Source organism: Polyodon spathula, chromosome 21, assembly GCF_017654505.1.
Source record: "Polyodon spathula isolate WHYD16114869_AA chromosome 21, ASM1765450v1, whole genome shotgun sequence".
In the NCBI taxonomy this organism is placed as follows: Eukaryota; Metazoa; Chordata; class Actinopteri; order Acipenseriformes; family Polyodontidae; genus Polyodon; species Polyodon spathula.
This window is the reverse complement of record NC_054554.1, coordinates 7,079,194-7,099,858: the sequence shown is the minus strand read 5'-3', so window position 1 is coordinate 7,099,858 and position 20,665 is coordinate 7,079,194. Positions and strand designations below refer to the sequence as shown.

The 20,665-nt window shown below is 39.0% G+C and overlaps 1 pseudogene; it reads right to left on the bottom strand.

The window, feature by feature from the left end:
- Window positions 1-1,247: 1,247 nt before the first annotated feature.
- Window positions 1,248-6,139, bottom strand: LOC121296686 (annotated as a pseudogene).
- Window positions 6,140-20,665: the final 14,526 nt, after the last annotated feature.

Here is a 20,665-nt window from a genome sequence, read left to right as displayed (position 1 = left end):
TGTATTTACAGTACTGGTAAATACTGTGTACGTCATTACAGTACTGGTAACCTGTGACAGAGATCGAATGTTTTCTTCGTGTTTGATCTCCCTCCCGACCTGCGAGGGCGCTGTGTAAAGGGAACAGAGTACCCTGGACTAAATGGCCAGTTTATTCCCAGGGTTAGGTGGAAGTCGGCCATCTAGAAAGGGGGGGCGGAGCTACACTACACAAACTCAATGACCCGGACAGGTCCGTGGATTGGATGCGCGGATGTGCTCGTTTACCAAGCGGTCATGGGTGATGGTAAAAAAAGGGGACGTAGTGAAGTGATCTATTCCTTTTGTAATTGGTTAGAGAATGCCTAAAAAGGAGAATGGTGAAAAACTTGAGTGTTTTGTTTGTTTGTTTGTTTGTTTGTCTTGTTAAAAACCTGTTTGTTCATTGTTTAGACAGCTAACACAATCCGGAGCTGTTGCCAAAGGCACTAATTTACTCACAAAAGGACTAAAGGTTTTGTGTTACGTGTGGGTGTATAAAGAACGGGTCTTTTGGTTACAGGTAAAACCCGGGGATTATAAGTAATTACTGTCTGTTATTATTATTTACTGTTTGTTTTGTAGTCAGGCTTTGGAAAAGAAGATCATTAAACACCATTGCACCTGAATCTCGTTGTCTGTCTGTTTCTTCTGCGCTGCTACATTTCTTTCACCTGCACCTTGGTCACATAACCCCACCTTGTTTTGCTCCCTATATTACAGCCGTCTGGGACTACCGGATGGCACTGCGGACTAGCTCAGCTCTAGAGGCCTGTGTTTGAATTGGGCTGAGGTCACAGGGAAATTAATTTGGCGGTCTTAACTTAAAACCCAGTAGACACAAGTCCAAATGATTAAACTCTCACTGCTTGGGAGAATAAATGGCAGGCAGGGGGTTTTCAGGTCAAGTTCCAAGTACACTCGTTAGAGGACCTGGCATCTGACGGCCCAGTGCTATTGTCCTGCAATTTTCGTGAGCATTAATTAACAGAAGTCATAGTGGTCTTCAAGGTGATTTTCTATTAAAATAGTCATACTATAATTATCGATTGTAATCTACAATTCCAATTAGAGAGCTGCCAGTACTGTGATAACTGTGGTTGATATAGTAGGTTAAAGAGGTAATCACTCAGGCTTCAAAAAACAAGTTATTAGCTTAGTAACTTTCTTGCAAGTCCCTGTACATTGCTTAGTATTCCAGACTATTTTTACTTTGACTCAGGCAAAGTTCACCTCCTATCTGAACTTTTCCTCGTTACAACCCTGGCTGGTTTGCGTACCCCCCCCCCCCCCCCCCTGAGCATCATCTCCTGCAGCAGGCTGTCCACCTGGGCCGCCCCTACCAGTCGAGCCAGCTGGAGCTGCTCCCCCTTCTGCCAGGCCACACTCTGCAGAGGGGGCAGCAAGAGCAGAAGCTCCCCGAACCTGCTACACCGCTCACTGGACGAGTCCTCCAGCAGAACCTGCTCCCGGAACCGCAGCTGCTTCACCACCGACCACTTCTCCACACCGGGGCAGACTTAGAGGTGGGGGGGCAGCGAGAGTTAGGAGACTGAGAAGAAAAGTGAGAGACTGAGAGAGGTAGAGAGAACCTGGGCCTGCAACCACAGCCAATGAGAAAGCGAGAGGGGGAGAGTGAGGAGAAAGGGGGGAGAAACTGAGAAAAGAGATTGAGGGAAGCTACTTCACCTCCAAGTACTGACAGTGGAGAGTGTGGAAAGGAAGAGAAAGAGGAACTTGCAATAAACTACTCACAGCTCAATAAATTTAAGATCACGTAGTTTCCTGGAATCACTCAGGATAATAGCAAACATCAAACAATACTAAGGCAAATGTAAAAAATAATAATAATAATTAAAATGACATCTGAAGCTATTGACTCTAATCGATAGCACCTACACCAACAATTAGTTCCTTGCAAGGATATAGTTAAGCTTGATTTCTTTGTCTTTCCAGTGGAGTTCTTTACTGACCAGGGTCAAAGAAGATGATGGTCGTCTGCAGACGAACTCGCTGCCAGTAATGTCCAGCTCTCTCAGCGGCTGGACCAGCTTGTCCAGGATCCATGCGGCCACTTGGGACACTTCAGGGTCCAGCCCACTCATCAGGATGACAAAGTCATTATCTGATCAGAGAAATGCGCCATTACACACAAACCTGTCCAGTGTGATTCTTGTGGCATACAGTGGTCATTTCATCATTTCAGTGTGCCATCGCTGTTTTATTGGTGGGTTTTGGAGATATTTACCTTAGGTTGTATTTTGTTTAAATGTGAAAACAGTCATTTTAATAATTTACTCTTTTATAAGGATAAGTAACATCCCAGCTCAATGCTGATTGTATAGATCTACTGCTGTAATGCTAGTTGATTGTAATTTGGACTGGTCTCTTCGCTCTCTCTCTTACCCAGCAACAGGATGTCATCGTAAGGCAGGGAGCGACGTGCCAGACAGACATAAACAGACAGACAGACAAACAGACAAACACAGTGAGACAAAGACACAAACACAATGGGACAGAAACAGACACACAGTAGGACAGAGACACAGAGCGTGACTGAGACACAAAGACACAGAGCGAGACAGAGACAAACAGTGGTACAGAGAGACACAGTGAGACACACACTGATAATGATCGGGAGTAGTATGATGTGAATATGTTTGATTTGCAATAAAGGCTGGAAGGATGGGCTTGTACCCTGTCGTCCAATGGGAGCTTGCAGAATGCTGGTATGTGTTTGGCCCACTCCACCAATAGGAGTAGCTGCTGCTTCATGGATTTGCATACATCTGTCACACTGGCAAACTTCTTACTGGTGATGTCAGCTCCAGGGAGCAGGGGTGCTGAGAACTGCAAAACACACACACATTCGTGACATACAAAATAACTTTTGGATGGATCATTCAATCGCTCACCTTTACCTTAGATGTCCTTACTGCAGTGCATAGTGAAACCAAAGCTGGTGTAGTAAAGCCTATGAAAGCAAGGTGAAGTACAAGCAACAAGTCTATAGCGTTGTACTAATCCTAATTAACCATTTGAAACCAGGGTCGACCTTATGATCCCATCTTAACAAAAACAGTTACAGTTTAAATAACATTACAGTTTCTTTAATGAATCCAAACTGAATTTACACAATCTTTAATTAACTCAAGCAAACCATTATCCAAATCTAATACAAATCAAAGCTACAGATAGTGTATATACAATTTTAAAAAGGAAAAAATCTAACATAAAAGCTGTATTCAATTCATAACAGGATCAAAATCATCAGTGCCTGACTGATACTGAACATCCAGTAGATGTCGTTGTGTTCAAAACCTTTACTCACTGGGACACTTTCCAACAGAGCTGGCAGTCTCTGCTGTGCTTTCCCTCAAATGCATCCAATCTAATTCAGATTTGTACCATAAACACAGATATATATGGCTAGGAGGTGATACACTGATTTAGCGTAAACAGAATGTAGACCCCCAATCTAAATTAAGATATGTAAACCCTTAATGTTTCAACAACAAATTGTAGTGAGAAAAAACAACTCTCAATAAAACCATGAATTTTGAATATTTAGGTCTGTGGTACTTTATTTTACTTTCTCTTTTTCTGCCTACAGCTCAGATTGAATGTGTTTTATATGCAATTTGTCTTTGGAAATGAGTTGTAGTCTTTGAAACACTGGTAGCGGTAGTGGCTCGCTTTTAATAGAATCAGCCACATAAATATACACCAAAGGAAAAAGACCTCCAGTGGGGTCTGGGTGAAGCTTTATCAGGCCTACCTGGTGAGCCAGGGCCTCAGCCTGCAGCAGAATACTCAAAGAGAGAGAGAGTCGGCCTCCTCTGAGCCAGGCCGGCGATTTCTGATCTAGTCCCGCTCGTTCTGAACCGCTGAGAGGGAAAGGATGGGGAGGGGTGGTGAGGTCAGCAAACTGCCGAATCACTGTAATACTATTATAAAAGCATCTGGTACTGTACAACTTTTATACTGCATTCTCTTCATATTCATTTTGGCAGTATTTCAAATGAAATGCTATAGATTCACTTATGTAGGCCACACAGGCTTGTTGCAGCTTGAAAATTGGAGTGAAGGGATTCGTAACCAGTTTCATGACAACTGGATAAGTGGTTCTCCAGATCTATGCAAACATGTACAGACACACTGACATCCCCCTATATCACCTGAATCTGATAGTCTACATTATTTAAAATAAATAATGTTAGCATGCTATATTTACTGCGGAAACTAGCTATGTTTAAATCTCTAGGTTTCAGAGTTTGTTGGCTTCTAAATAGTAGACAGTGGAATTAGTCCAATCTGAAACCAATTGGTTATAAAGTGGTGCCTTTCTTGACAACAATCAAATTCCAATCAAAGGAAGACAGAGCTAGAGACACTAATGGAAACTGTTTCGCAACTACAGAAAACATGTATGTAGGTCACAGCACAAACAGAACAGAAATAAAGCAAGAATGGCACTGTTTGAGATTCATGATACCCAAAAGCTCAGTGAGTTTTGATTGGCCGATAACAAACACAATGGCTTTAGTTTTATTGCCTTTTATAACAGAGCTAGCTGAAATATTAAAATTGCCACAGCCTGAAGGTGGTCACCATTAAATCATTTTCCCTTATAATTTAATTTTCTCTTTGATCTAATATTCTCTCACAGATACTGCATGTACTCAATGGACTGGCCCTTTTAGCAGTGCTGAACTTGGGTAATCATTTACAGGACAGATTGTCAGCTTTTCCTATTTTATCAGTGTCTTAAATGCAGTTATTCCTCCAACCTTACTCTCGAGTTTATAGCTGATAAGCCTGACTCTTTCTCAATCTCTGACTTTTTCTCTCACTCTTCTGTCTCTCATGCCTCTCGTTCCCTCTTTGTCTCTTGTTCACTCTCTCTCTCTCTGCTTCTCAATATATAAAAAAATATGTCTGAGATCTGAAAATGCCTAGTGTTTAAGGAAATATATGAAGTCTTTTGATATTTATGTTAGTTATGTACATGATCAGTAGACCTCTTTGGTAGATAGTTGAGAGGGAGGATAGGGAGGGACTGCCCTCAGTCTGATTCCACGATGCCTCTTGTTTGCTTGTTTTAATCAGGCTAACTTTTACAGTCTTGTTATCAGCACTCAGCTGTCTCTTTAACTCTTTCCTGTCCATGCACTGGCAGCTTTGTCTATCAGTCTGCATGCTTGAAAGCTTGCCAAACCCAGGGCCATAGTAAATTTTCTGAGTAATTTTGCAGTTTTTACCATGCTTATACATGTTATATCTTGTCAGAATGAAAGCAAACTCACAAGAATCAGAATAGCCCTGATAAAAGTGTGCCATAGTAAGAGTATAGCATTTTAAATTTCTTATTTGCAGATTTATTTGCCTCTTCAATATTTTGTTTTCCCTTCTGTTTTACTTTCATAAAGTTGCTTCTGTCTGAATGTTCTGTGGTCAACTTCCACGTGGAAGTGTCATGCAATGTAGGACATTTCTAATATTTATGAACGAGTAATCATATCACCTGTTCTGAATTACTTCTCTCCTGATGAAACCTTGTCCTCAACCTTCCTGTTGAGGCTAGTTCCCAGAAGAGGGGGGCCTAGGCGAGTGACGAGGGTGTGGTTTTAACCGAGGGACTGCTGTGATTGGATACATTTTCTCAGATAATGGGAACGCTTGTCGTTTAAAGTTGAAGTTGGTTATATTAAGTTTGGGGAGGGGGAATGGGTTTAAAGAACATAAATCACTGCTATCACAGCAGTCCCTCTGTTGAAATCACACCATCATCAGTCCCCTGGGTCCTTTTCTCCTATGGGAACGAGATTCAACCCTAATGAAAGCTAATTAATTCTTCTTTCCGGCTCTGAAACACTTCCGCAGGCTGTAGTAGCAACACTGGTTCCTCTTGTCCTTGTCCACCACACACTGCCGACTGAACCTGAAGCGACAGGAAGACACATGGGGGGTTAAGTGCGAAGGAGACACCAGAACCACACACATGCACAACAGTGCAGACTTGTCTTGTGCACACTCACCAGCAGGTGTAGACGTGGTTTTTGCGAATGCTCCTCCAGAAAAATCCTTTGCAGCCGTCGCAGCTTGCCGCACCGTTCACAAATCAAACACAGCGCACCAATCTCATTGGTCACAGCAGCCTGGGGGGCGGGGTCAGCCATCAGAACGTCTGTCAATTTGAAAACAAGTGTAAAAGTGGACTATTTTAGGACTATGTACACCCTTCAGTTATCTTTTAAGAACCAAGCAACAGCATGTCATCTTTATAAACCTTGTTTCCACCTGCAGCATGAAACCATAAGTCAATCTCGTTCTAGCATCAAACTGCTTGCAACAATCCAATCAACTGCTGGACATTATTTCTGCATTTGTTTATTTCTGTTTGGTTGTATGCTGATATGAAAGATCTTATTCACACGAAGGTATACAATATAAGCTTCCTTGGCACTGGATGCTCAGTAATCAATTTCTACCAATCCACAAACCTCAGTGGGGTTAACAGTGTGCCAATTCAAACCCAGTCTGTGGCTGATGGAAACAAACAGGACTGAGTTTCCCTGTTGCAGCAAGTGTACAGAACAGACATGCATGAGTTACAGTAGTTTACAGCTGTATTTACAGATGTATTTTTCTGATTATTTTGTTTGTTAATGATCAATCAGTGAGTAAACCCCAAATCCCAGCCCAGATACCATGAACCCTGCATAGGCTGTTACTCATCTACAATCACACCCACCCCAAAGCCTTGACTCTTGAGTCTTTTTTGTCTGACTATAATACAGCTTGATATTCATGAAGCTGCTCTCAATAGTTGTAGAAACAACAATCTCTGCTGTAGTAAAGGAGACCAGGTTTTACGCCCTTTTTTGGTTACTGTAGGCTAATATAAATAGTAACTAACGATTAACAGAAAAATAAAAATAAATCAGTTAGCGTGCTGGTAAATGAGTTGTTAATTCTTCAGATGAAACATGAGTAAAAGCTTTTTATGAAAAAGGCCCACGGTTTTTAACATATTGAGTACTACATTAGGACTGAATTTTTGTGATCAAGCAAAAAGTATCACACATTGCTAGTTCATTACTTATGATCTATCAACCAACCCATAAATCAACAATATATATATAAGCACTGCTTGATCCTATTTGCAAAGCAAAATATATAGTCTGTTCTAGCAAGCAAAAAATGTTTTTTTTTTTAGTTGACAGTCCATGGCAATGTTCTAGAGCAGCGGGGTTCTCAATCCTGGTCCTCAGAGGACACTCTGTGTCTAGGTTTTCATTCCAGCTGAGCTCTCAGTTACTTACCTAGACCTTTTATTGAATGACAAATTCTTGATTGTTTTCAGCTCTTAAACAAGTCGGAGGTTTCAGCCTAACTGTAAAATTGTATAAATAACGCGAACTCTGAACTTGTTAGGACTGAGAACAATTTAAAAAGTCTAATTAAGCTAATTTATTCTTCAGTAAAGGGTCTAGTTAAGTATTGTAAACTCAGCCTTCGAATGAAAACAGAATACATTTAGGTCTACTGTAATGCTGGCTTAACATCAGTTGGTCAATACATTCTTACATTCTTTTGAATTTTATAATAACAAACGTAAATGTATCAAGGATGTTTTTATTTCCAGAATATATCTCGTGTATATATTGTGCGAATAGTAGGGGCCAACAAGAATACATTCCTAACAATATCTGATATATATATTATTATGTATATTGATATACATATTTGTGGTAGAATTTGTAAATATGGTGTATATTATTCTTATTTTTTCTCATCCAAGGGATTCCCTGTTCTGTTTGTTAGTTGTTTTTATATACTTGTGTGTGCATTAAGAGACTGTGACACACATTGTGTGTGTGTGTGTGTGTGTGTGTGTGGGCAGGTATTACTATCAATGTGTGGACAAAATTTGAGAAAATGTCCCCACAAAGATAGTAACTCCTGAAAAAACGATGTTGTGAGGGGGAAATCCCGCACACTTGTAAACACAAACCTTGTTTAAGAACTAAACTTGTCCTGTAAAAAAACTAAAAGTGCCAAGCGAATTTAGTTTGTTGTCGACTTTCACCCTGTGGGGTGAGTTTTGTGTGACTATAGTAATATAATATAAAGTGAGAGTCATGAGAAGTTCCCCACAAGCATAGGACAACAAACATGTGTGAGTGAGTTTGTGTGTGTGTGTGTGTGTGTGTGTGGTGGAGTGTACATAAGTGTGTGAGTGGGCAGTGGGTTCGTGTTATGCGTGTCTACAGCACCAATCCCAACAGAGAGCACTCTCATGGCTGCACAAACGCCAGCATCTCGTGGTACTAGGGGTCAAGGGACGTGACATTGTAGTCATCCATAGGTCCAAATCCAGGACTGTCCCGGACAGTTTCATGCTTCCCACTACAGACTAGGTCTCACCAACCCCAACACAATCCAGTCCAGAGTGCTCAGATATTAGTTGTGTTTAACTAGTGATCTGTGTGTCTGTACTGCAAGGTAGGCAGCATCACACGATACCAGCCAACCGCACTGTCATGGTACAGTGCAGCGAGCAGCCAGGCTTTCTATCTTCAATTCATTCAATTTCATTCCATTTAAATAACGTATTGTCAAAGCTGCTACTTTCAAAGTTAAATTACTGACGCATTAATTTTTCAAAATTGTATCAAAAAGAGATATTTGTATAGTAAGTCCCTCACCTCTCATTCTGTCTCTCAGTCTCAGTTTCAGTTCCAACGCATTCAGGAGGTTGGACCAATCCAGAGAGAGATGTGTCCACCTCTCTACACATTTTTTGTCATATCTCCACTTATCTGGATACATATGTCCATTATCAGTCTAATAAGATACAATAAGGGAGATAGTCTGGACATTCACTTAAAGGGGACTCATACAGTAATACAGTACAGTAAAACTTGTTGATCTGCACAGCGTTACCAGCTCCACTAGCGCTAACATTAGGGGCTGGACACTGGAGAGAGCAGCTGTTCTCCTGCCTTCCATATATGATAATTTATTGGTTCATAAATCTGGTTCTAAGAGAGCTTTCTTCTATAAGCCATTTTGTTGAATTGAGTCCCCATGTTGTTTAAAACTTGTTTATTGATCTCTTCTGAGATGACATCAGCTGTCATCTTCACCCTGCTTTTCCTGCCATCGTCCACTCTGGAATGTATCCTTCCTCAGCCACACAGCTTCTGCCTTTTACTATGCATTGCCCAGGCATTATCAATAGTAAAACGCCCTGTTATGTTGTTGTTTTTTTTTTTTTTTTTTTTTTTCTGAACGTATTTTTAAAGAACTCTCAATAAGTCACAAGGCGATGGATCCCAATGCTTTGATTTTATAAACCACATTATAACTGAGAGCCTTCCAACAGGGGATAAGGCAATGCTTTTAACGGATTCAATATTACTGGACGCTACTCTGCCGGCAGGATTAAAAGCTACCGCCAGAGGGCACCCAAGGCTCGCTGTGGAGAGGACATAGACACCACAATGTTTACACCCCTAGTCTTGTATTCACCTGCAGCTGAGAACTACTGCATTGTTGCTGTATTGCTGGGCTGAAATCCACCACATCACTACCCCCTATATCATCAGTATTGAAGGTGTAAACTGTATAATTTTGCCATGCTTGTATGATAACAATTAAATCAAGACTTTAGCTCTACCTCCACATTTCTGATTGAGTGTTTGACATTTTAGATGAATAAACAATTGCACACTTCATAATAAAATGTTTCCATACTTTTTTCCAGCCCTACATCAGCCCTAACAATAATAATAATAATAATAATAATAATAATAATAATAATAATAATAATAATAATAATAATAAACTTTATTTTATATAGCGCCCTTAAAAGCAATCGTCTCAGAGAGCTTCACAGAACAAAGATAAATTCAACAAAGACAATAACATGTAGAAACAAAAACAGAAACAAGTAAAAAGAATCATAAAAATGTCTTTTAAAAAAAAGTTTTTAAGCTAGATTTAAAAACACTCAACGTTGCTGAATCCCTGACCTCTAATAGAATAGAGTTCCATAGTTTTGGGGCATAGCAACAGAAGACCCTGTTGCCCACAGAGCACAGGTGACCATAAGGGATACACAACAGTTATACCAGAAGGATACAACAGTCTTATAGGTCAGAGAAGAAGGTTTTAAAATTACGTTCTTCACTTCAACCTACACAGTGCCGACTATGCAAGACCTCCAACACAGGAGTGATCCCCAGAGCGTCACCTAGACAAAATTCTAGCCTCAGAATTTTGAACATATTGCAATTTGTTGAGTGAATGGTAGATTCGGAAACCATCTTTGGAGGGCATTACAGTTGTAACAATTTCAACACTTGTTGTTCAAAGGTTACCCCAGGATCAAAAATCAAACCCATATTTTTCATTTTAGTTCTGAACTCAAGCATGGTACCATCAACTGACAAATTTACAGCATTGGTTTTATGTAGCTGATGGGAAGTACCTAATAGCATAACCTCAGTCTTATTACAATTTAGGTGTCAAACATTTTGCAACATCCAACTTTTTATATAAGAGATATAGGCAGTAGGCACAGAGGCAGCAGCATCAATATCAGGTTTAGACTGAATATAGATTGGAGTGTCATCTGTGTAAAAATGATAATTCAGGCCATTAATATATGGCCGAGGGGAAACATATAAATACTAAATAACAGGGGGCCAGGATAGAGCCTTGTGGGTCACCAGATGTTACTGATTCAACCCCAGAACTAAACCCTCCCAGGGAGATGAATTGTTGGTGCTCTTTTAGATAAGAGTTAAACCATTTAAGAGCAGTGCCAGAGATACTAAATAAACACATTAATCTGTCAAGAAGAATCTCATGATTTACAGTATCAAATGCAGCACTAAGACCTAAAAGAATGAATACTGATAAAGCGCCTGAGTCTGCTACCATTAATAGATCATTAGTAACTTTGACAAGGGCAGTCTCCCTGCTGTGAAGATGAAAACCAGATTGAAAAGGTTCATAAAGTTTGTTAGCAGTGAGTTGACAATTTAATTGCAGATCTACTACTTCTAATAGTTTAGCAAGAAAGGGCAGATTTGAAATAGGCCGAAAATTATTAAAATTATCCAAGGTCTTATGTGTTTTTTTAGGCAATGGCAGGACTGCTGCAGTTTTAAAAGCTACTGGCACCAAAACTCAGGAATAATTTATGATATTTAACATCAAGCAGCAAAGCATCACAAAACAGAACTGAAAAAATAAGTTTAAAATGAGCAAGGCGTAACTTTGCATTCGGCTAGTGTTGAGTTTTGCTTCTCTGGTTATTTTTTGTGTTGTTGTTAACTTTCAGACCATAGAAACACATTTCCAGTTTCCAAAGCAACATTCTCATTGAAGGACTGTAAACCAAGGTTTTAGAATCCATTTTCTTGCCTCTTATTGACACTGGAAACATTATCACTGGCCCCACTTTTATCCCGTTGAAGATGGTTCTTGTCAGTGAAGCGTAGATATTTGCCACTAACCGAGTCTAATTAGCCAAGCAGGCTGACTATAGTGAATGAACACACTTTCAGCTACAGCCATCAGCCACACCATTGTTCTACTGTACCTGTACTTGTTACCTCTCAATAATAAGACTATGAAGTAAGTTGATGTGCTTCTAGTTGTTATAAAATGGGAGAGGTACTTCTGACCCAAATAAGTCAATAATGGTAGGGGGCTTTAACAGTCTTGTACAAGGAATTGAACTTCACATGTTGCATGACCGAATTCATTCAGAACTGATTTAATTAAGAAACACTATAATGAGATCCGTTTTTCAAGACACAAGTGTAGAAAATATATTTTTATCTCTTCAAGCTAAATTGGCCTTAAACTATGGGAAGGAATAGCCTTTAGTCAATCTTATACCAATTAATGAATTCATATGCTATTATCCTATATACTGTTCTCTACTCAATCATTTTCAATTGCTCCAATTATCTCTCTATTAAAATGTTGCTGCCATTTTGCTTTTCATGTTTTAAAAATTGGTCGTCTGAATACAGCAGAACCTGAATCGTTGGCTCATTTGATTTGAACATTCTGCCTGCCTCATTTACACTGATGGGCCTCGCTGTCCTTACAAAGGTTCCACCAAATTTTCTTGTCAGGACACTGCACTCTGTTTGGTTATCATATTATTGTTAATAAAAACAACAAATAATCCTCTCCCAACACCAAAACCTTAAACCTAAGGTCAGTATCCTATACTGAAGCCATTACACATCTAAAGTAGTTCATGTTTGGCAGTGAAGAAGTGTTTTTGTTACTTTAAAAATAAAGTGACCGGAGGTGCTGACTTCCTCAGTTTTCCTGACAGGAACATTTCGTGGTACCTTTGTAGGCACTGCGATGGGACTCTGCAAACAGGAAGTTGTAGAAACAGGAAGTTGCAGGAAGAGGATGCCCTCGGTAATCATCCTGTGTGTGGTGAGGGAGGAGCACAGATTAAAATATTCAAGTAAGAGTTCCAGGAATCCCTTTTAATTCAGGGCTGTAAATCAATTAGCGTAAGGGAACTATAAGCAGAAAAACCATGAGCTCTTGGCCAGGTAACTGTTTGCATTGCAGCTGTTGAGTGCTATCACTTGAATATTAAACAATAAATGCAAGAGTATGCTGTTGCTCTAATGGGTTGGATCTGATTAAACGCAAGTGTGTTCTTTGTCTTTCATCTTGTAAGATCAAGAGGGATAGCTCTTTCCTCTAATGAATCATTGTGCATTAGCTACTTTCAATGTCTTTCATTTATCAACTACTTTCAATGTCTCTCAACGCTCATTTATTCTAATTACTCTTAATGAGTCCCTGATGTGTTTCTCTAGTAAGGACATCCAAAAGACAAATGGCAGCACCACAGTGAAGTTCAACACACCAGAAAGATTTACTTTCCCAGTGCATGAGTTTTCTCTTCACTGTCACAATCGCTCACCCGCATGCAAATATTCCCATGGTATCCAGACCCTAGCAATTAAATCAATTGAGTTGGATTATCAAATTATTACTGTAAAATTAGGAATAAGGAATTCCTAATATATAAATCTTGTCTTATGCTTTATGTATAATGTGCAGTACTATCCTGGACTGTAAACACAAGAGATGGTTTGTGCATGACACAACAGCGTCTATTTCAATAATCTGAGAATGACCGGATATCTATTAATCTGGGGGGTCCTGCCTTTGTTTTGGAGGGTTCGTCATACAGTCAGGGGAGATCAGATTCCTGGCTGTGTGACATTGCCAATCTTCCCTATGGATTCCATAGGGAGCTTTGCTTCGGCTCCGGCATCCGATGAGCTCAACTGGATAGCTGCAGGGGCCTTTGTCTTCCAGGGGCCAGTAGCTTCCCATGATTCCATATTGAGGGTCTTGGTGGTGGGATCGCAGGATGACCACTGACCTTCAGGTCTCCTGACCTGTTTTGGGGAGTTGCTGTGGTAACAGAACATACTTGGACATTCTAATTTGGGAAACTGGAAACTGGAGTTGAGATACTATTTTAACTACAGAATCTTTATATATTATTGTTATCAAAATGTATTTATGTTATATTGCTTTACCCTATCATCTTTGGTCACAGCAGAAAAAAAAAATCATTAGGTTGTCTCTGTTTTTATGCAGCATTGGGTTTTAAAACCCCACAGGTTTGTTGGTGCAGCTGTTGAACAAAACAGGATAACCATTTCTGTGCTCTCATTTGTAAACCAGCTTTCAATAATAACAGATGTTTTGTATTGACCATTATGAAGAAAGAAATAAAAAAAAGACAATAAGGAAAAGCTCTCGGTTTCAAATACAGTGGCTATAGTAAGTATTCAGGTTGTGTTACAACCTGAAATCTTGATGCATTTAAATGGGATTTATTTTTCCTTTGATTTACACAACCTACTCAACACTTTCAATGTGCGGGGTGAAAATGGGGGGGGGGGGGGGGGGGGGTGAATAAACAAATCAATTAAAAATAAAAACTTGAAATGTCTTCATTAGATTAGTATTCACCCCTTTTGCTATGACACTAAAAAAGCACAGGTGCAACCAATTGCCTTCATAATCCATAAAATAAGTTAAATGGAGTCCATCTGTGTGCAATAGAACTGGTTTACATGATTTCAGATTAAATGTACCTGTCTTTGTAAGGTCCCACAGTTGGGTAGTGCATTCAAGGAGCTTTCAAAACAACTCCAGGATAAAGTTCTGGAAAGGTACTGATCAAGGGAGGGGTATAAAAAGATTTCAAAGGCATTGACTATCCCTTGGAGCACAGTCAAGTCGAAGTGGAAGGTATACGGCACCACCCAGAATCTGCTAACAGCAGGCCGTCCTCCCAAACTGAGCAGCTGGGTAAGAAGGGCATTGGTCAGAGAAGCCACCAGGAGGCCAATGACAACTCTGAAAGACCTACAGCATTCCATGGCTGAGATGGGAGAGAGTGTCCATATGTCAGCAATAGCTGAGGTATTCCACAAATCTGGCCTGTATGGAAGAGTGGCAAGAAGGAAGACATTTCTAAAAAAAGCCCATGTAAAATTCCGCTTGGAATTTGCAAAAAGGTATGTGGGAGACTCTGAAAAGATGTGGCAAAAGATTCTGTGGTCCAATGAAACAAAAATTGAACTGTTTGGCCTAAATGCAAAGCGTTATGGAGCAAACTCAACACAGTACATCACCCAGGTAACACCATCCCTTCTGTGAAGCATGATGGCGGCAGCATCATGCTATGGGGAAGCTTGTCAGGGTAGAGGGCAAAATGGATGGAGCTAAATACAGGCAAATCCTTGAGGAAAACTTGCTTCAGTCTGCAAAAGACCTAAGACTGGGACAGAGATTCACCTTTCAGCAGGATAATGACACCAAGCACACAGCCAAAGCGAACAGGAGTGGCTTAAAAACAAGACAAGTGAATGTCCTAGAGTGGCCCAGTCAAACCCAGACTTGAATCCGATTGAAAATCTGTGACAAAACTTGAAGATTGTTGTCCACCAACGATCCCCATCCAACTTCACAGAGCTTGAACAATTTTGCCAAGAAGAATGGGCAAATATTGTACGATCCAGATGTGCAAACCTGGTAGAGACTTACCCCAAAAGACTCACATCTGTAATTGATGCCAAAGGTGGTTCTACTGAGTATTGATTTAGGTGGGTGAATACTTATCTAACCAAGACATTTCAGTTTTTTTATTTTTCAATAACTGTTGTTTCACAATAAAAATTATCTTGCCTCTTCAAAGTGTTGAGTAGGTTGTGTAACTCAAAGGGAAAAAAATCCCATTTAAATGAATCAAGATTTCAGGTTGTAACAGAACTGTGAAAACATCCAAGGGGGGGTGAATACTTATTATAGGCACTGTAGGAATGACAAGCTCCGATCCTAAACTTCATGCTCTATCTTATCCTGTATGCTGTTCACTCACTCAAACAGCTGTCCGATGATGCCTGTATATAGTATTATGCTGTAATTTTAAAGGACCTTTTTTCTTTGGTTATTGTTATAGTGTTTGTGATCATTTGTTAGTCAAAAAAAAAAAAAATACAGAAAGTCACTGCAAATATTATTAGCTTATTTTAGCCTATATTTATTTCATTTTATTTTATTTGATGCCACTTGATTTATTTGGTAAAGTATGGGTGAGTTCAGTTTTGGTGTGGCTACACCTTTCAGATTGGCTGTGCTGTTACAAATATGTGGACACTGATGTCAGGAATAGTACCACAAAGCACCAGTACATCCAACTAAGCAGTAACCATTAGCACATGGCAATTCCAGCGCAATGAAGTCCAGCTCTGTTTTACATTCATCTCTGACTCCTGTAGTAATTATGCTTTTGTAAAATGAACACAGTCTGAGCCAAAGTCTCTTTAATTCCTAGAAATGCCATAACTGTAATTCCAGGGGAAAAAAAAAAACAACCCACATGGATAAACAGTGTTGTTGAAGGTGCTGAAAACCACATTTTCCAAACTGCCTTGATCAATCTCCCCAAAGAAATTCTCAGCTGGCCATGTCTCTCTGTTGGTTTGCAGCCCTGCATAGTTAATTCCAGCTGTTTTTGTCTGAAATTCTGTCCCGTTGCTTCAGCATACAAGGGTTTAAAGGATGAAGAAAAGCGTCTTCAGATTGGGAATGGCGCAGATTTGTCAGAGAAGTATAGAATAGCAAAGTTCCTGATGCCAGGCCTTCATACATTTCCTTGGACACTGTCTCCCTCTATTGGCCAATCTATGAACAAAAACTACAAAACTATGAAGTCATAGATATCTGATTGAGATTAAAACATGCAGACCCACGACAGTCATTGTACAACCCACTAAATAAAACGTACTCTGGTGTGCAAAGGTTTTAGACATGTTTCATTCTTCTACTCTGATGCATATGAGCATCAACAATTTACTCAAATCCTCCACTAGTGTTTTCTACTTTATAACAACTTTGACTTGCATAAAGAAGGAAAAACATTGCGTGAAATAGCTCACATCACTCACTTTTCAAGGTGTGGTATCCGAAGCATAATCAACAAGTACAGAGAAACATCATCTGTAATTGACAAACCCAGGACTGGAAGACTCAAAAGCTGTTTAACAAGGATGAGTAATACTTGAAAATAATATCCTTTAGGAATAGAAAGAAGACAAGCATTGAATTGACAACAGTCTTGCTTGTTAGTAAAACTAAAACAATGGTTTGTTGTAGTGACCTGTTTGCAATATTATCTCCAGGGCATTGAATAAAATGTTCATTCATTCCTGCATCTCCAGGCTCCTAATCTAAAGAACGTTGCGGCTCTCTGGTTTACTTAAGCCTCATGTCAGCCCCCTGCTTCATATTCAATTGATGCAGTAATATATTATTTGATCTGGATAATATGTGTTATATATACGTGTTTAGTACTGACTTGCCCATCCCTAACCAACCCTTTTGGAAATGGACTCCACAGGACAAAGAAACACAAGTTGTGTAGATATTATTCTCACTAGTTCCTTTGACATATGTTTTGAATGTTTCGTTTTTGAGGTGAACTAGGGATCCTCCTAATCGTGTACACCTGTATAATTGGACAGTGGAGGCTGACATATGATTGGTGCTCTGGTCTATTTTTAGCGCATTTGAAGATTGGGTTTAGTATACATATAATATATATATATATATATATATATATATATATATATATATATATATATATATATATTGTTCCCAGTCAAGCATGTGTGACTCAGTGGAAACATTTATTTCAATAAGAGACCGCTATGGGATAAATCAGATCATATCCCCCACAAAAAAATATGTATTACTGATATTTTTCTGAAAAAGGAATTCAACAATGATCTTTCATAATGGATTTTGAACTGCGAGTCCATTAACAAGTGATCACACCCTATGTTCCAATACAAAAAAGCATTTTATTGCACTACGATTTAATGCAATAAAATGTACCATCTATTATCTTTTAATAGTGTGCCTAGAGAACTTGTTATCCCATAGTAAAACTTTGTTGTTATAAATGAAACTGGATTGTCTGTCACATAGACTTCCTAAATTCACTCCTTTTTGGCAATAAATGCCCGTTGAGAGACTAGAAGGGTCAGGAATAAGTCAGATCCAGCGTTGCCAAAAAGAGGAACCAAACTCATAAAAAATGAGACTTGGTTTCCATCAGGGGGAGCATCTGACACCTGGAGGGAGCAGCCAGAGAGAAATAGTTCGGTTAATGACAGGGGCTCTGGTTTGATTTAGTTTTATTGATCAACAACATCATGTTCAGACATCTGGTTAAAGAACAAAGCGTACAATATTCTGAGAACTTCTACACTTGCTGTAACCATTGTTGAACATTCAAACTCCCAGTAACCATTTTAAAAAGATAAGAAAATAAGCAGCCAATTTTCAAAATGTCTGAAAAATGCATGTGTTGAAAATACTCCCAGTCAAGTAGTAATGTTTCAGCTCATGTCATCCTGAGAGTCAAGCCATTAACCAGGCCTGTGGTTGACTTACATAGCCATTGTTTTGTAATCATTAACCGTATGTGTGAAAGCTAGCGGTTAGATGTTTCTGGTTTGATTGCTTCACATTACAAACACGTCACTGCTCCAGTTGCATTTTGGATAGGATTGGAAAGATCTGCCAAAATTGTTGTGTACCCAACGATCTTAGGTCATTTGGAAATCCTGAAATTGACTTAATGTTTTTACATATTACATTAAAAAAAAAAAAATTAACACAATTTAATTATATGATTTAGTTGTAACACAAATTAAATTGGCTATTCAGTCAAGACAATCTTGCATTGAATAACCACCTTTATTATAATACAAAATCTTACAGATTTCTAAAAACACTGAACCCAAACAATGGGTGAAGAAAAATAAGTAGAGCATGTTTATTAGAGCTAATGTTGTGTGGATTTCAGTCTCAGTGGAATTTGATTGGAGCCGGGGTGTAGGAGGGGCTTATTAGAAGTAGACCTACAGCTGAGCACCCTGTTGTTTCAAATGTAAAAAGAATATAAAAAATCGAATTAATTCCAAATGGAACAATTCAGATTTGGCAAATAACCAGCAGTGTGTGCTAGTTAGGGCGTCTCCTAGCTGTAATGAAGCTGGGAAATTACTGTGGCTGCCCCGTTGTAACGTAACAGAGGCTGGCTGCGAACAGGGACAGAAAAGGTTGTTTGCTTGCTCTGTTGTAGAGCAGTAGTGTACCACACATGGCTGCCTCTTATTCCAGCAGTAGGGGTGTTGCAGGGGATGGATTTGGTTCCATGGGGTGTTCAAGGTTAAATGAGGCTCGGGTCTGTCCAATGGGATGGGGTGGGCATATCGAAAGCAGGGGTTAATTGAGGCCTGGGTTCAATACAGATCATCAATGGTCCTTTTTTTTAAAATCTAATTGCTCCAGGTCCTGTCAAATAGTTAATATATGGTTGATATTGCATTAAAACTATAGCAAATAAAGTCAAGTTGAATCAGGTTTCTTTTTGTTTTACATGCATATGCGTGAACTGGTCAAGTTACTTTTTTGTATTTTAAAATATACTTCTCTGACTTAAATTCATTGTTTGGTTGTAAAAGAACACAAACATCAGTAAGTTTAACTAGGGTCAGCATGTTTGTTCAAAAGCCTTTGTTTTTGCTAATGAGTTATGAGTTTGGCTGAACAGATTTTTGGCTTCCTGTCCACAGTCAGTCATACTAACCATAATCCTGTTCTTGGGCTTTGGGAAAGAATGGCCAGCAGTCATCATAGAGCATTAAGACCCATTAATGAACTGATTACCTACAAAAAAAGGAGACAAAAGAGAGAGAAAGAAGCAGCAGCATTCATTAAAGAGCTGTTGACAAGGTGGGAATGTTTTTTGGTTGCTATGGTTCCTATGAAGTAAAAAATAATCAAATATAAGATGTAATTATCAATCAAAATGATATCTAGGAAATACATATACATATATTTTTGGCCACTTTTTAATATATTTGGAATTATGCTTACACCTTTATCATTGTTAAAATTGACGAAGACAGCAGCCAAAACGTTTCAGATATATTTGTTTTCCTGCCCCCAAATACAGACATGCACCACATATCGTAAACGTTTAGGTGCTGTCTCAGCAGTCTTTGAAAAGTGAGTCTTTGAAAGTGTTTGTCCAAGTCTGGGGTCTGGTCCATTATCATCTGAATATCTAATAAACAATGGAAATTATACACATGAAGACAGATTAAAAATAAACCAATGGCAGATGATAGGATAGCACGAATGAGGATGGATGAATAACCATCGAGACAGTTATTTCAAACCATGCTCATGAGCGAAGAAAACACTCCATGTGCCCTTATTTCAAACACATTCAGTGGTTTTAAAGTAACACACAAGATTGTGTCATTGTCCACATTCAGCTGACTAACTGGACTGAATAAAGGAAGTCTTGAACTTGAAATGATAGGTCATCAGAATCTAGGATAATGCTGGTTTGGCAACTCCATTGTAAATACCAAGTTACTGTTTTCTACAGTGTAGTTTTACAGCAGTACTTTGTTGTGATACAGTAAATGTTTGTGACTCATAGTCCCCAGCAAATACATGACTCGATGAGTTTGCTGGTGGGCTTCTTGTGAAATTTTGGAGGTAGTATTTTAAAAGTGTTTAGTGCGTTTTTATAAGAGGTTCTGATCTGGTTTGGGAATTAGAGTAAGCTGTTGCATAGGATCCAATAACACAAGCTGTTTGATCCACATGTGAAGAAGATGTAAGACATGCATTGCTGACAGTTTTACTGGACAGCTATGCATTTTTTTCTTTGCTAACTGAAAACCTATTGCCAGTGTTTACAAACCACACATGTGCTTCTTCCTTCAGAAGGGTGTATTCTTGAATTTATGGAAAAGCACATACTTAAATAAAATACTGTCCTCCATATATATATATATATATATATATATATATATATATATATATATATATATATATATATATATATATATATATATATATAGTTTGTTATTACCAAAGTGCATTACAAACAGTTAGTCTAGCATGCAGACTCAACTTCTAAAAAATCATTTACAAGAAATATGCCTACAATGATTTATTTCAGCAATTTTTTGGC